Source organism: Pinus tabuliformis, chromosome 8, assembly GCF_031772625.1.
Source record: "Pinus tabuliformis cultivar Carrire ecotype Pingquan chromosome 8, CPIR1, whole genome shotgun sequence".
Classification (NCBI taxonomy): Eukaryota; Viridiplantae; Streptophyta; class Pinopsida; order Pinales; family Pinaceae; genus Pinus; species Pinus tabuliformis.
This window is the reverse complement of record NC_142294.1, coordinates 542,634,012-542,649,552: the sequence shown is the minus strand read 5'-3', so window position 1 is coordinate 542,649,552 and position 15,541 is coordinate 542,634,012. Positions and strand designations below refer to the sequence as shown.

General features: G+C 34.3%; 2 pseudogenes across 1 annotated transcript; one reads left to right on the top strand and one right to left on the bottom strand.

Moving 5' to 3' along the window:
* The window catches only part of LOC149236567 (tubulin beta-2 chain-like), a 34,468-nt pseudogene extending 22,420 nt beyond the window's left edge, over nucleotides 1-12,048 (bottom strand).
* LOC149236568 (cysteine proteinase mucunain pseudogene) lies at nucleotides 8-1,381 on the top strand (annotated as a pseudogene). The gene is made up of 3 exons (XR_016268196.1): nucleotides 8-28; nucleotides 311-763; nucleotides 872-1,381. The product of XR_016268196.1 is annotated as a cysteine proteinase mucunain pseudogene (transcript).
* Nucleotides 12,049-15,541: the final 3,493 nt, after the last annotated feature.

Sequence of the window (15,541 nt, the reverse complement as noted above, 5' to 3'; positions counted from 1 at the left end):
GGTATTAATGCTTACACAATGCGGCTGTGTAATCTACCACACTAATTTCCTCACAGACAGCAAAGTGATAGCCTATTGCCTCAAAAACAGGTGGGTTATGACAATTAAGTTTGTCTTTGTTTCTTTTCCAGTCAATTTCTCTTGATGCCATTAATTTTTTTTCCATGTGACTTTAACAATTAATTATTTCCCATGGAATTTACCACCTGAAATGCTGTAAATTCCATTGGCTAAGCTTATCTTTCCGCGATTAATGCTTTTTCCATGCGATTTTACCAATTGATTAATTTTCCATGGAATCTACCTCCAGGGTGTGTTCACTAGCGCCTGCGGAACCCAGCTAGACCACAGCGTGACTCTGGTGGGCTATGGGTCAGAGTCGGGCACAGACTACTGGATTGTTAAGAATTCTTGGGGAAAGAGCTGGGGAGAGGAGGGATTCATCAGACTGCAGAGGAACCTTGAAGAAGCTTCAACAGGTATTTGTGGTATAGCAATGGAGGCATCTTACCCTGTAAAGAAGGGTGCCAACCCTCCAAACCCTGGGCCTTCTCCCCCAAGCCCAATAAAGCCTCCCACTGTGTGTGACAGCTATTATTCCTGCCCTCAGAGCAACACCTGCTGCTGCATGTATGACTTCAGAGGCTACTGCTATCCCTGGGGCTGCTGCCCTCTTGATTCGGCCACCTGCTGTGATGATCACTACAGCTGCTGCCCTAGCGAGTACCCAGTCTGCGATCTTGATGGTGGGACCTGCCTCAAGGTAGTACCAATATTCCTAACCAGTCATTTCAAGTTTGCAACTTCGCTAGATTCGATCTCAAATTTCTGATATTGTGTATTTTTTGGGGATAAATTGTTGTTGTCACAGAGTAGCAAGGATCCATTTGGAGTGAAGATGCTGAAGCGTACCCCAGCCAAACCCTACTGGGCTGCTGCTGCTTGAATAGTCGCTGATGTTTTTTTGCAAACCTGATCGTCCAAGGAGAAACTGATACATAAAAAAAGGGTTTGTGTACAAAATACTTCTGCTATGTTGCCGTGTCTGGCTTGGCTTCTCCAGATGGATCAGAAACTGCTCCTGTCCTGTCATCAATTCTATCCCTTTCCATTTATACATGTACAGCGCTTGGCTATGTTAGCCATTGTTATTGTTTGTTCTGAGGCTTATAGTCTATGAACAAAACAGCTTTATGATTACGGAAGCTATTATAGATCTTAACTCCAGGAGTTAAAGGTAATGTTCCATATTTTTCAATTGTTATTGTTATTTCAGGTCAGTAAGATTATTCCCAACCTGGGTGCAAAAGGTTCAGGTGTAATCCCCCATTGTTCTGTGTACTATTTGGAAATTAATATCTATTACTCTTCATGTACAGAATTTGTTCATTTATATTTGCTCTGTCTTCTTGTTAATCTATGAACAAAACTTGCTTGCATATATTAGTTTGAGATTGTTGTTGGCAACAGGTCACACACCTGTGCCCAAACCAGTTACCAATATAACTACGTCGGGCTGATAAATAAGTTAGACAAATATCTCACGCGAAATCTCTTATACGATTTACAGGCCTGCTAAAATTTTCGGCCATGGAACAAAGATTGGGATGTTAAAATTATAGTTGCCAAATTAATGGAATTTGTGTGGAGACAAAAAGTGAGTGTCATATTTAAAATTCCAAAACGAAGCACAAACCTAGGATTGGGAAGGTTCTCTATATCAGAGCATGAGCAGTCGAAGCTAATGAATTTAAAAGCGAATGAATTTACCGAAAAGAAGGATAATGACCCTGGTTTATTTCATGGGTATTTTTTGTCTATTCTTCAGTATGCCTCAATTTGGTGCTCGTTTGAGTGTTTTTGGGGATATTTCGTTTCTTTTCTTGCTTGGGCATAACGTCTCCTAATTTGCAGTAGTTGAAATATTTAATCTGCTGTAAATATCACAGAGATTAGCTTTGTCCTTCTGTTATTAATGCTGCCCCAAGACCCCCAAAACTTCATCAAATAAAATTGCCATTGCCCGTCAATCTCTTTGGGCATTCTTATTTATCGTTACTGCCAATTTTCCGTGCACATTCTTTAAACGTCTGTAAATTTTGCACCCTGGAAGTTGAATATTGGAGCATGCGTTTCATCACTCCCTATGCCACATGCGTGCTCAAGTGAAGCCGGGTCAGATTGTGAGCCAATGGGATTATAATTGACACCTTTATGGACTCAGATTGTTCATTGTATTTTTCCTTGTAGTATTTTTTCTTGTAAATAACGCTACGTTTTCTATTTGCCACACGATACAAAGAAGTGCTTCTATTATTGTTGCTACAGGTAATGTTAGCAGCGATTTGGTATTTTTTTATTTTTGTTTTTGCCTTTCGGCCTCCTAATTTGGCATTGACCATTTTTTAACGTCTCTATAGACATGGTCTTCGGAATGGCTGTGGTCATTTAATTTCCAACTTCTAAATTCTCCCTTTGACATTTAAGGTTTGTAATGTCATATTTAGCATGGTTTCGAATATTATATTTTGACTTTCTAATCGCACTATACAATTATGGTTTTCAATGTAGTATTATTCTATATATGTATATTATTCTTTATAAAATATAATAATAATATCATGGTTTCTAATGGAATTAACCTTTTAATAACAATATATCAACATGTTTTCTAATATTATGTTTTGACTTTCTAAATGCAATATACAATTATGGTTTTCAATGAAATATATTGGTAGGGGATAGTCATGGTGGTTATTGCTTTGGTCACTAGCAAGCTTCGTATATGCTTGGCCATCTATAGAGGTTTCTTGATTTTGGGTAATTAACTTACTCTAAAATGAAATAAGACATTCAATGTGTTCCTTGTAATATAGATATAAACAAAACATCTAAAGAAAAGTAATTGCACAATGATGTAGTGCAAGAAAACAAGGTTTTCCACAAACCAATTAAGTCATTCAACCTTTTCGGCTTATTTGCTTATATCAAACATTTGTGCGGGGTTTCAACCAATTAAAATTTCATTGAGTATGTATTTACAAATCAATGATTTTGGGATCAGATCCCACAAAGCAATTCTATACCTGCTCTTCAAATTCCTCTGCTCTAGATTCTCACATAATTGCGGCCACCTTTTACCTTGAATAAATTTATTTTCAAAAGAAACTTACATGTTCATGGTTGGGAAAAACAAATACCACAGAGCTTTTCTTGGAGGTCGCAATTTATTCTGGAAAAAACCGAAATCTCAGGAATTGCACTTAAAGAAGCTACTCAGGTTTGTTTTCACTTAGGTTTGTTATCAGATAGTTATTAGTCATAATACAAAGGTCAATGAGTCAACTAAGTCTCAGATTAACCAAATTTAACTAGAAATGAGTCAGGATCATGTTGTTTGTTGGGAATTTCATAGGGTAAAACGAGCATTCATTGAAAGATTAATTTATATTTCTCATTATCGTGGAATTCGTCATCGAGATGGATTCTCTGTAATGGTAAACACACGTATTTTGCTGGTGACTGTGGTTAAGGCGTCGTTTTTTACATAAAATTAGTTGCATCACTAGCCCTTCTCTAGCAAATTCTGAATTTGTGAAAAATCATCTTTATTTTTTTGAAAATCTGTGTTCACTGTCTTGCCTCTGAATATAGAAGTTGACCCAAAGTCACCATACCCTATAATTCATTTCTAACACTGTTTTTCAAATAATCTAGCTATATATCATATGTGAAATCTAGGCTTCCACTGAAGTTCTTTGTTTGTTGCTAAATGATACACAGAGGTGATTTCTATTTTATTTTGTCAATGAGGTTTTACAATGATGAAATGACATCTAATTTCATTTTATCACTAACGTTTTACAATGATGAAATGACATCTAAATGTAACAATATTTCATATTGCATTGTAGAGCCTTGTTACAAAAGGAGAGAGATTTACCAGAGTTAATGGTACTTCTGCAGAGTAAAGGTGAACTTTACACGCTAAGATCAGAAGCAGACACAGATAGATTCCTTGACACATATTAACATTTTGTGGGCTATTTTGGTGATATAAGTATTTTATGTTGTAGATTTTCTTTGTAGATGTGAAGGGATCATTGTTGAGGCAACAACAAATCTTTTGCATTCTCGCCTTCAGCATATTTGACCCTTAAGATACTTGTGAGAGAATATAGTTACTTTGTAGGAAATTCTAGACTGGGCTTCAAGAACAGAACATAATATATTAAAGTTAGTGATGTACTTTTCCAAGGCTTAGACAGAATGGAGTTGTATGTTTTCATGTTGATGTTCCTGAAGGAACACATTTATAAATATGCAATAGTTGTATTCCTAAACGAATACACCTCCTACAAAGTGGTTCTTAGTTGATTAACAATTATCTTGCAATGGACATAGTTTTACATCTACAAACAGATCATATAATGTGGAATGGACTGGAAATCTTGTTGACAACATTTGATTAGTAATTTTAACCTAAATTGGACGTCAACGAAAAAGTTATAGGCTTATAGCCACTCATTCTATGAAGTTATTCAAACAAAGTGATGGCTTCCTCAACATGGATGGAGATAGTTGCATTTCTAATAGTGTGGTATTCATTCTCTATTTGTAAACTCTATTTGTATTTTATTGTTCTCTATTTGTAAACTCTATTTGTATTTTATTGTTCTCAGAATATATTTCTTTGTTATTGTTAATAAATAATTCTAATAACAATTCAATGACACCTAAAATCAAATGTTTCAATAACAACTAAAATCAGAAGTTACAGCTAACAATAATGCTTACATTCAAGGTCTAAATATAAATGATCTGAAAATGAACAAATAAAAAAGAATGCACACAATAACACATGGCATTTTGTCAAGAGAATTTTCTAGTGGTATAAAAACTCCACCATACATGATACTCTATTTTACCATACGAAAATAAGTATGGCAGAGTGCTCTGTTTCATATTAACGGTACATTAGGCTACACTGATTGTATATGGAGGATCTCGAGTCCCTTATAGCAACGTCGTGAACTCCCTTTTCACATTTTTCTATTTTATCTGGATGAAAACTCAATCCTTTGTTGCTCGAAGAAGAAAAATCATTATTCCGATTGTCTTCTATTTCCAATATTAAACAGATCTACAACCCACCAAATACACTTCATTTCGTTTCCCACACAGTGAAATCTTCAATCTCCAACTGTAATTATAGTTATTTTCCCCACCTGTGAACTTCACCCTTTAGTTTTCAATCTCAAAATCTTGATGTAGTATTCTGGCTGGACATTTTACTCTTAATAAGACAATTTAGAATTTAAATCTTCTATGGTATATATCTCAATAGGAAAATTTCCTGAATTTATGTAATGTTGTTGTCGAATAATCTGGAATTAAAAATTGAAACTTGCAAGAAATAATTTACGCAGTAAAACGTTTTCATAAACGAAGTTATTTCAGAAATTTCATAAAAAAATTATGTCCAATATTCCATAATACCATTCACTGAAAATAATTTACTGTGATAAACCCTAGATACCAAATAAAAATATTCCAGATACAATAAATTATTCAAAACATAGCATCGATTCTGAATGGGGATTTTACTGGACATTTAATAATTATTTCCAAACCATGTCTACCAAATACGAAATAATACAATGAAGCTCCTCGCTGCAACGGCCTGTACGGCTCCTGCACAACTGTTACTGATAATGAAGCTTACTTGTGGACCTTGGCTAAACCCACCTAAAACACTGGTAGTATTGGGTTTTCGTTGTCCAGCGATCACAATGTCAAATTATTAACAAAATATACTATATAAATAACAAATTCAGGAGGATCTAAATATCTGGCTCTTCCTCATTTTGAATCTTTTGAAAGGCGGGATGGGAGTATTTTTATTTTATTATTATTATTATTTCAAATTTATTTTTTTATATTTTATTTATGTGATTTTTTTAATTTAACTGATTCTTAAGACTATTTTTCCTCTCTAATTGCCAGAATTGTGGGAATTGCCGAGAACTGCGGGAATTACCGGGAATTCCTTGAATTGTCGGAACTGCCGGGAATAGCCGGAACTGTGGGAATTGCTGGAATTGTCGGAACTTCCGGGAATAGTCGGAACTGCCGGGAACAATCGGAACTACCGGGAAAGCTAACGCAAAGGGAAAAAGCTGGAACTGTTGAGAAAAGTTGTAACCGTCGGAACTGCCGGGAATAGTCGGAATTTTCGTAACTGCCGAAACTGCCGGGAACAGCTGAAATTGCTGAAGCTACATTTAATAATTATTTCCAAACCATGTCTGCCCAATACAAAATAATACAATGAAGCTCCTCGCTGCAATGGCCTGCACGGCTCTTGGACAACTATTACTGATAATGAAGCTTACTTGTGGACCTTGGCTAGACCCACCTAAAACATTGGTAGTATTGGGTTTTCGTTGTCCACTGATCACAATGTCAAATTCTTAAGAAAATATACTATATAAATAACAATTCAGGAAGATCTAAATATCTGGCTCTTCCTCATTTTGAATCTTTTGAAAGGCGGGATGGGAGTATTTTTATTTTATTATTATTATTATTATTTCCAAATTTATTTTTATATATTTTATTTAAGTGATTTTTTTAATTTAAATTATTCTTAAGACTATTTTTCCTCTCTATTAACTAGCAATTGTCCCAAAAGGTACAAAGAGAGGCCCATAGGATTATTAAATTAGAATTGTTGAATTTCTCTAGAAGAGATGTTGGTTCAAGCCTAACAGATGAGCAATTTGAGCTGGCTAAAGGCCTTCTAATTGTTTTTTATATCCCTAGCTACCTCTCGTCTCTAGCTACGGAGGTGAGTTCAGTACCATGTTGGTTCATGGCTACCAACCCGTAGCAGCTACAAGGCCGGCTCTAGCTACCAACCCTATCGGTTAAAACTAGAGGCGAGCTCAGGTCAGGTGGTTGGCCTCCTCCCCTTGCCATACCCTGGATTGAAGGCTCGTTGCCTTACCATAGGTTTTAACAACCCTGGGTTTAAACCCATTCCCCCTCTAACAAGGGTTAAGTGTTTATAACAACAATGCAGAGAGGGCCCAGCTATTGGTATAATCATTTCCGGGGTGCGACCATCCCATCTCCCTATTTATTATTCAGTTAGTCATTACTAACCGTGGAGAAGACAAGCTTTAGGGGTTTTACGGGAGTAAGGTCTTTGGTTGAGCCCACGACCATACCTCACCCTAATGTGAGGTGACCTCAGAGGATGCGCGTTAGTATTACATGATGTGTCCAGTGGGATTCCTAAACGGAGTCCACACGAAACTATCCATCAATTTTTCTTTCTTGCTATGATAATACCCTGCATCAATTTTGCTTGTTGTATAGTGTTTGTATAAGAGGGACATCAGGACTCTTACAGGATGCCTACGACATTTTGGCTAAGGTCCACCTTTGAGTTTCTCACTATTGGGATTTCTATATCCCAGATCAGGAAGAATACACTTCATTGTTACTGTTGTATATGAGGCTCATAACCATTATAAATTAAGACAAGACAAGTGTGTTACTTTTAACACAACATATATTATTAAACACCAACATATAACTATGTGTCTATCAATGAACTTATGACCAAAATGAGATCAAAGCATTGTAGGAGAACATTGCAATATTATCCACATGAAGGGATAATGAGAAAAAACTTGGTTAAAAATAATTTTATTTTAGGTTGATAACCTTTCATATATAATGCAAATTTCATTATATATTTTCAAACAAAAAATTATATTATGTCAAATTGTAAGAGGCATATGTTTTTAAATAAAAAATCACATTAACATGAACAAAACAAAAATGATAACTAACAATCTTACACTTGCAGGACATTTATACAACGAACAAGACAACCATGATAATTAACAATCTTACACATGTAGGATATCTATACAACTAGTGTTCACCAATTCTCGTAAGTGATGATACTTACAATGATATTACACCAAGTAAATGATCCCATAAATGTCCAAATGATCATTACCAATTGTAATATGGTGTATTGCAAATCATTAAATAATCATCGTCAGTTGTATTATGGTATATCGCAACTCATTTTAATTGATGAGTAAAGTGCTCAATCCTTATTACAAAATGGGACTAGATTTATGTCATTAAACATAGAAATCCCTCTCATCTATATTTTAGTAATTCAAAAAACTAAAAAATTCCTTCTCATCTATATTTAAGTAATTCATAAAACCAAAAAATCCATCCACACCATGCATTATTGGGTAATCAAGTTGTTCAATGAGAAAAGCATTATTGGGTCATAAGTTGTTCAATGAGAAAAGTGTAATATCCTAAGATGTCCCTCTAGATAGCACTTCATTGTTTGATTATTAGCTTAACATTTTTATTTAACACATAGGAAAAAGTCCATGATCGTAAATTTGGAATTCTTTATATCATAATGCACAAATTCCAATGTCCCTTCATGTTATATTTGTTGTCATGCTAAACTGTAAAATTGTAAACCTTCAGTGAGGAGAGATTAATATTTATTGATATATTGTGCCTACCTCTCCTTGATATCTCCTATGCTATTTGATAGCATAGAGAAGGTATCCTAGGAAAAATTATTGTTCAATATGGTGGGGTAGAATTTTAGACCAAATCCCTAGGCAAAATTGTTGTTTAGTATGGTGGGGGTAGAGTTTTAGACCAATTTTTTCTCAACAAAAGTTGTGAGTTCAATCACATATTATGGTAATAGTGTAGGATGTATCGTCATTAAATTTGATTCTTTTCACATCAAATCTTCAGACAATAGTTTTATACAATAATACAATACATACATGGTGATTGATTAATTTTATATATGTTTTCTCTCCACCCTAAGTAAATATAATCTTTTCATACCTCAAACAACTAAGCTGACTTAAAAATTAATTTATATTTCTTAAATCTAAATCAAAAAATATACAATCTAAACATCTACCTACATTGTTGATAATAAACATGTAAAAAATTAAGTTGTATTTAAAGAAATATGGTGTCAAAAAAGCATAGAACTCAAAACATCAAATCTCTTTGCTCCTTGTATTATTTACAATTTTTTGGAAATAATTTTTCAAAAAAAAACATAATAACAAATATTTATTTATTATCTATTATTGATTATAAATAGAAATAAATTGCTTCAAAATTACATAACTATAAATATTGATTTAATTTAACTAATATATATATATATATATATATATATATATATATATATATATATATATATATATATATATATATATATATATTTTAACAAATTACTAATTAAAATCAATAATAGTAAGCCCCAAGGGTTAACTCAATTAGTTGAGTTCCCATCACTAAAGCACCTTGCTAATGAGAGGCCACAGGGTCAATTCTCCTCGACACCCTTGTAGTTAGGCCTGCTAATAAGCTGATAGTATGGATCTACCTGGATATTTCTTCAAATAAATAAATAAATAAAATCAACAATAGTAATTTAACAACAATATAAGTAGAGTGAAAAATAATTTTCTTTCACCACCCTTTCTTGGATTATTTATCAACAATCAAGTAAATTGAAGATTGTACTTTAAAAAATAACAAAATAACATCATGGGAAAAAACCTAAATTGGTATAGCAATAATTTAAATGGTGAAAAAAATATCAGTTCATTTACTCTTTGCTTTAATTTGCGGCATTGTGCTCATGATGTTATAATAAAATTTTCAACTGTGTTAATATTCAATTTCCCATGGTAAGGCAGAAAATTAAACCAACAACTTAACACTTAGGAGTGTCTTAACAATACAAATCATGTCTACAAATGCATTCCACTTAAACAAATGAGTATTTATATTTTTATTAATTTTTCATCAAGATTTCTTAATTTTTAATGTTTATTTCTTTACATAAAGCCATTTTTCATTACATGAGACAAGAAACGTGAGATTTATTTCTTCATTATTGAAATACATTTCAGTTTCTTTGTCTTTACATATAAACCACTCTTCATTATTTTCACTTTGAACAAGCGTACAAAGTGGATCCATTTAACAAATTTGTGTGGACAACTTTCTTTCTTCTTGGTAGAGTATTTGGATTTTGCTCTATGTATGTGCATAATTCTTTCCAAAGGCAATTTATTTGTGTAATTGGCTTGCTTCTCCCTCCCTAAGTATTCAATCTAGTTGGGTAGAGAAACATTGTCAAATGGTAGGGGATAGTCATAGTCATGGTGGTTATTGCCTTGGTCACTAGAAAGCTTCATAGATGCTTGACCATCTATAGAGGTTTCTTAATTTTGGGTGATTAACTTACTCTAAAATGAAATAAGACATTCAATGTGTTCCGTGTAATATAGATATAAACAAAACATCTAAAGAAAAGTAATTGCACAATGATCCAGTCCAAGAAAACAAGGTTTTCCACAAACCAATTAAGCCTTTCAACCTTTTCGCCTTATTTGCTTATATCAAACATTTGTGCAGGGTTTCAACCAATTAAAATTTCATTGAGTATATATCTACAAATCAGTGATTTTGGGATCAAATCCCACAAAGCAATTCTATACCTGCTCTTCAAATTCCTTCAAGCTTTTGAAAGCAAAACCAATGAATTATCAATATAATTTTACCATAATAAAAAAACAATTAGAAGGCGTTTAGCCAGCTCAAATTGCTCATCCATTAGGCTTGAACCAACATCTCTTCTAGGGAAATTCAACAATTCTAATTTAATAATCCTATCAGCCTCTCTTTGTACCTTTTGGGACAATTGCTAGTGAATATCCAAATCACAACCCTCTCATGTCTACTTTTTCTTTCTATATTAGAGAAAATAGTATTAAACCTTCATGAACTCCTCCAACATTGTTGTTGTGCTCCCTTATTATTCTCCTATTCACCTTTTCTTTGTTTAAAGCAAATTTTTCAAAATTAACCTCTTTATATTAGATAAAAGATTACTTAACCTTCATGAACTCCTGCAACATTGTTGTTGTGCTCCCCTATTGTCCTCTTGTTTACCTTTCCTTTGTTTAAAGAAAAATTTTCACAATTAGCTTGTTTAACATAACAATTTTATTTAGCTTTCCACAAGGCTTCATGTTGAAATAAGTCTTCATTTGTTTAGCTAATTTAGGAAAAAGCAAAGTACTCTCGAAGAAGATTAATGAATTTTCGAATGTAAAAAGTAGTTGAAAAAGAGTTTTTGATAAGGGGAGGTTTATATTCATAAATTTTCTTAAAATGTGGAGATTAAAAGGCGAAGATTAATGAAGGTTGAAATGAAAAAAGTAGTTGAAAGACAGGTTTTTTTGATAAAGAGAGGTTGACACTCACAAATTTGCTTAAAACATAAAATGAAAGGCATGAAAAATAAAGTTGAAATGCAAAACATAGCTAAAAGAGAATTTTTTGATAAAAAGAAGTCGACACTCACAAATTCACTTAAAATGTAAAATAAAAAGCGTTAAAAATACTACAATGTCATCAAATTTTCATTTGACGAGCAACAAGAATTTGAAATTCCAGGCCTGCTGACAACATCCAACACGGAATCGATGAGCTCAGCCCCTTCGGTATAATTTCCCTGACCCAATTATTTTCATCCCGATACTCGCCAAAGACGAAGTGATAAATCCCGGTCCTTACATTGTCCATAGTCTTGGGCTCAAGATCCATGAGCACAGCATGGGGCACAAATCTACCATAGCTCGCCTCATTGTAGTAAACATTAACCCTTTCGAGCTATAGATCGGAAGTGCCCTGGTATCTCCCAGTGGGATCGATCCCGTGCTCATCACAGACAACTTCCCAAAACTTGGCACTGATCTAGTTGCCACATTGCCCACCCTGAATGTGCAGGATCTCACGCATCTTTGCAATTTAAAACTTGCAACACTGAAAGACCAAACCCTAGAATAAAACCTCAACTGAAAAACAAAGGATTCGCAGAAAACCAACACAAAAAGAAGAGACAGAACAGGGCAATGGGCAGTTACATCTACCAGCCAGAAAAGCCAATCTAGAACTATGAGATGGGTGTGCTCTAGGTGAGGCTATAACTGCTATGTCCTAATAGGTAGTATATAGGTGTCTATGGTAAGATAGACACGAGAAACACATCGCCTCAAACCCGGGTTATAAGTGTTTAAATGTTTTAGGTTTTTAATATTTTTAAGTATATTTTTCTATTGTTTTTTTAAACTTAGTTAAAATTTACAAAGATTATTGGAATTGCAAATAGAATTGGACATCAATGATAATTGCTTTAAAAAATTTCAAAAATATAAAAGAATATAAAAAGTTTAGACTCTTCTTGCATAGATATATCTAATATATAAAGTAAAAGTTTTTGTATGTGTGCATTTTGTGTATAATGCATATTTTTAGTTGAGCATAATATGTTTTTGGTTGGAGACATAGACTATGTGGGTATATGTTTGCTTAAGGAAGGTTGATTGTATCTATTACAACAATCTAGCACCCTTATATAATGTAAATTCCTAAGCATTAAGGGGTTAGTTTTGTGCACTTAGGAAGGTTACCTATAGTGACCACAATAATTCTTCCACACACTTCTACTTGAATCTTGTCCAACTTGAGCAAGACATCTCTAATGATAAGATTACTAAAGTTGTCGAGTGGAGGCACGAGTTGAATTTGGAAGAGTGAGCCTTAACAAAATGGGTAGTAGTAGCATAATGGAATAGTGAGTGGTATGGCAAGTGAAAGATGAAGAAAATTGAAAAAATAGTGTCTACCAAATCTAGGGCAAATAGAGTCAAGGATATCACTCTAAAAAGGGTTGTTTGGTGAATAGTTAAGGAGGAGAGGTTTGCAAATAACATGCCAAAATCAAACTTGATAATGTCAAAAATAGTTATGGTAGTGAGTCTTGGAGAGTCCTATTAGTACTACTCTTGAACAAGTTGGAGGACATGTTTCCCTACAATGATATATTAATTACAATAACAACTTCTTTGATAGTGAGGAATTATTATAGATAGCATCGAGGTGGATTGACAATATGGTAGGAAGGGTAGGTTTTGCACTCTCTCCACCCAATTTCAAATCCCCAATGAGACTTTGGCCCATTGTGATAAAGCTAGAAGGGTAGATGCCCCTCAAATAGAGGTGCACTCCAGTGTGCCTTGAGACACCTTAGCCCTTGCTAAGTCACAAGTTATTGGCATACATGGCTTTTGGGTTGTTGAATATACTCTTAGGTTATAGTGCAGCCAGTTGGTTTAATATCAAGCCTAGCCTAGGTCATTATAACGAGTTACCAATTCCCATGGTTCAAAAAAATGAATTAATATATGCAAATATATAACAATAAAAAGAAAATGAGAAGGAGAATCCCCATACAATACTCCCATCCAAATGATAAATGCCCCATTATAAAGCCTTCACAACATATTCTTTGCAAGATATTCCTACAACTATCCAACAACATTAAATGCATGCAAAAATTAAGCCTCTCATATGATAGAATGATACCTCCAATCTTATGTTAAGATTGAAAAATTCAAATAAAATGTAGCCCAAGGGGAGACCTCCTTCATCCACAAATTCTCCACCATTATAATGGTGAGGGAGATCACCTTATAAAGTGAATATCTTCTCTTATACAACAAAATGTTATATTTTAACTAACTCCATGACAAGTCAAAAAAATATTATAGTGATGGAGTAATTAGATCCCTCCTAAATTTGTGGTGGACCACATTACAACATGTGGAAACTAGCCCTTCCTCACAATTAGCTCCCATCCAAAAATAGTAGTAATATGCCCCAAATAATGCTCTTTAAGGGGATGCACCACCACATATAGGCATCAAACCAAGTCAAATACACGTGTCCACATAGAATGCACCCTCTAAAACTATGCATGCATGCAACCACTTTGCATCTGTGAATTCCAAGGTAATCAACACCATCGATTTTTTTTATCAGGAAAACTGACAAGTTTGTCACCTGTGACTGAGGAGACATGGGAACAAGTCAATGGAATTTCCATTATACTCCTAAACGTAGCACAAATTCCCACAAGCCTTGCTAGACATGTAAACCAAGTTTTGAAGCCAGCTGGGGCACTATATTAGTTGGCAAATGCCTTCCAATGCATGATATACATCCACCATTTGCCCTGTCCCGATGGGCTAACTACGTATATAAATGTGCAAGATGCTAAGTAAATAGAGCACTCCATGAGAAGATAAATGCTCAAAATACTAAAATATAAAGTGGTCCATCTCCTCAATGGAAATCCAAGGAGATGAGGGTGAATTAAGGTTTTTACCATGCCAAAACTCCATGAGATTGTGTGTGTCTATGTGTCCAAGAATAATAAGAAATGTCTCCACGAGTGTGCCCTCCTAGAATATATAAAAATAACAAGAAGAGACCCTCTGCAAGTTCACCCTACAAAAATAATCTCCGAAAGATAGGAAGAAGGCTAAGTACAAGAGCATGCTCAGTCACATGTGTGGCCCTCCTCATGTGCCACAAGTCTTCCAATAGCAACCTCCATAACCACCCCAAATTAAATAATAACAATAATAATAATATTATACTCTTAAGGTCACATCCAACCAAATTAGTGTATGTTACCCCCTTATTCGTGGTACAAGGGACTCCCATGTGCACGGTGATTTGATTGCTAATATCTATGAAGGTGCAGTCTCAAGGTGGAGCTAGAGTGGTTGAGAGAAAAATTTTCTCTCTCATCCACCTAGGTTCAATTCCAAGGCACATGTTTGGTCTATTGTGATAATGCTCAAAGAATAGGTGCCCCCACCCACATGATGTCTCAATTGTTGCTAAGTAATAGGTTATTGGCATATATGTCTTACACATTGTTGGATATGCTCTTGGTGGTATAGTGGCAAGCAGAAGATTTGATCTTGGGCCTCGCCCATATTACTCCAACGTGTTATTGAATCACCATAGTTAAACTATAAAAATTAAAAACTATGAAGGTATACATACTCTAGCAACTACAAGTTATAACAAGGAGCATATTCTGAGATGCGTGCGCAAAAGTTGTCTAGACCCAACAAGTGATTTGGTTAACAAGTAAATATGGGTTCAAACAAATGTGACCCTTATCAAGGTGCACAATATGGTAACTAATAGAATCATCTAGATCTCCAAATCTAACACAAGAGAGAAAAGTATCTGGGTCTCTAAGACTCTAGATTAATGAGTGTTGAAGTAGACATCTAGATATGTAGATTCTATATTTTACCATTTGGTTTCAGGATTTGTGCGAAGGGAAAAGGGTGTTTCGGGCATTTATATTTACTAAGAAAATTGGAAATTACAAAGGAAATTGACAATTAATTCTAGAATGTTATTGTGGATGTAAAAACACAAATTAGTCATCCATGAAGAGGAGAGATTACAGATCTCGCTAAGGAGAAAGTATTCAAAGTACTGACCTAGGAATCAAATTACCTCTATATGCATCAATTTAGGGAGTGCCAGGGAAACACAAAGGAACATTAGGTCAAAA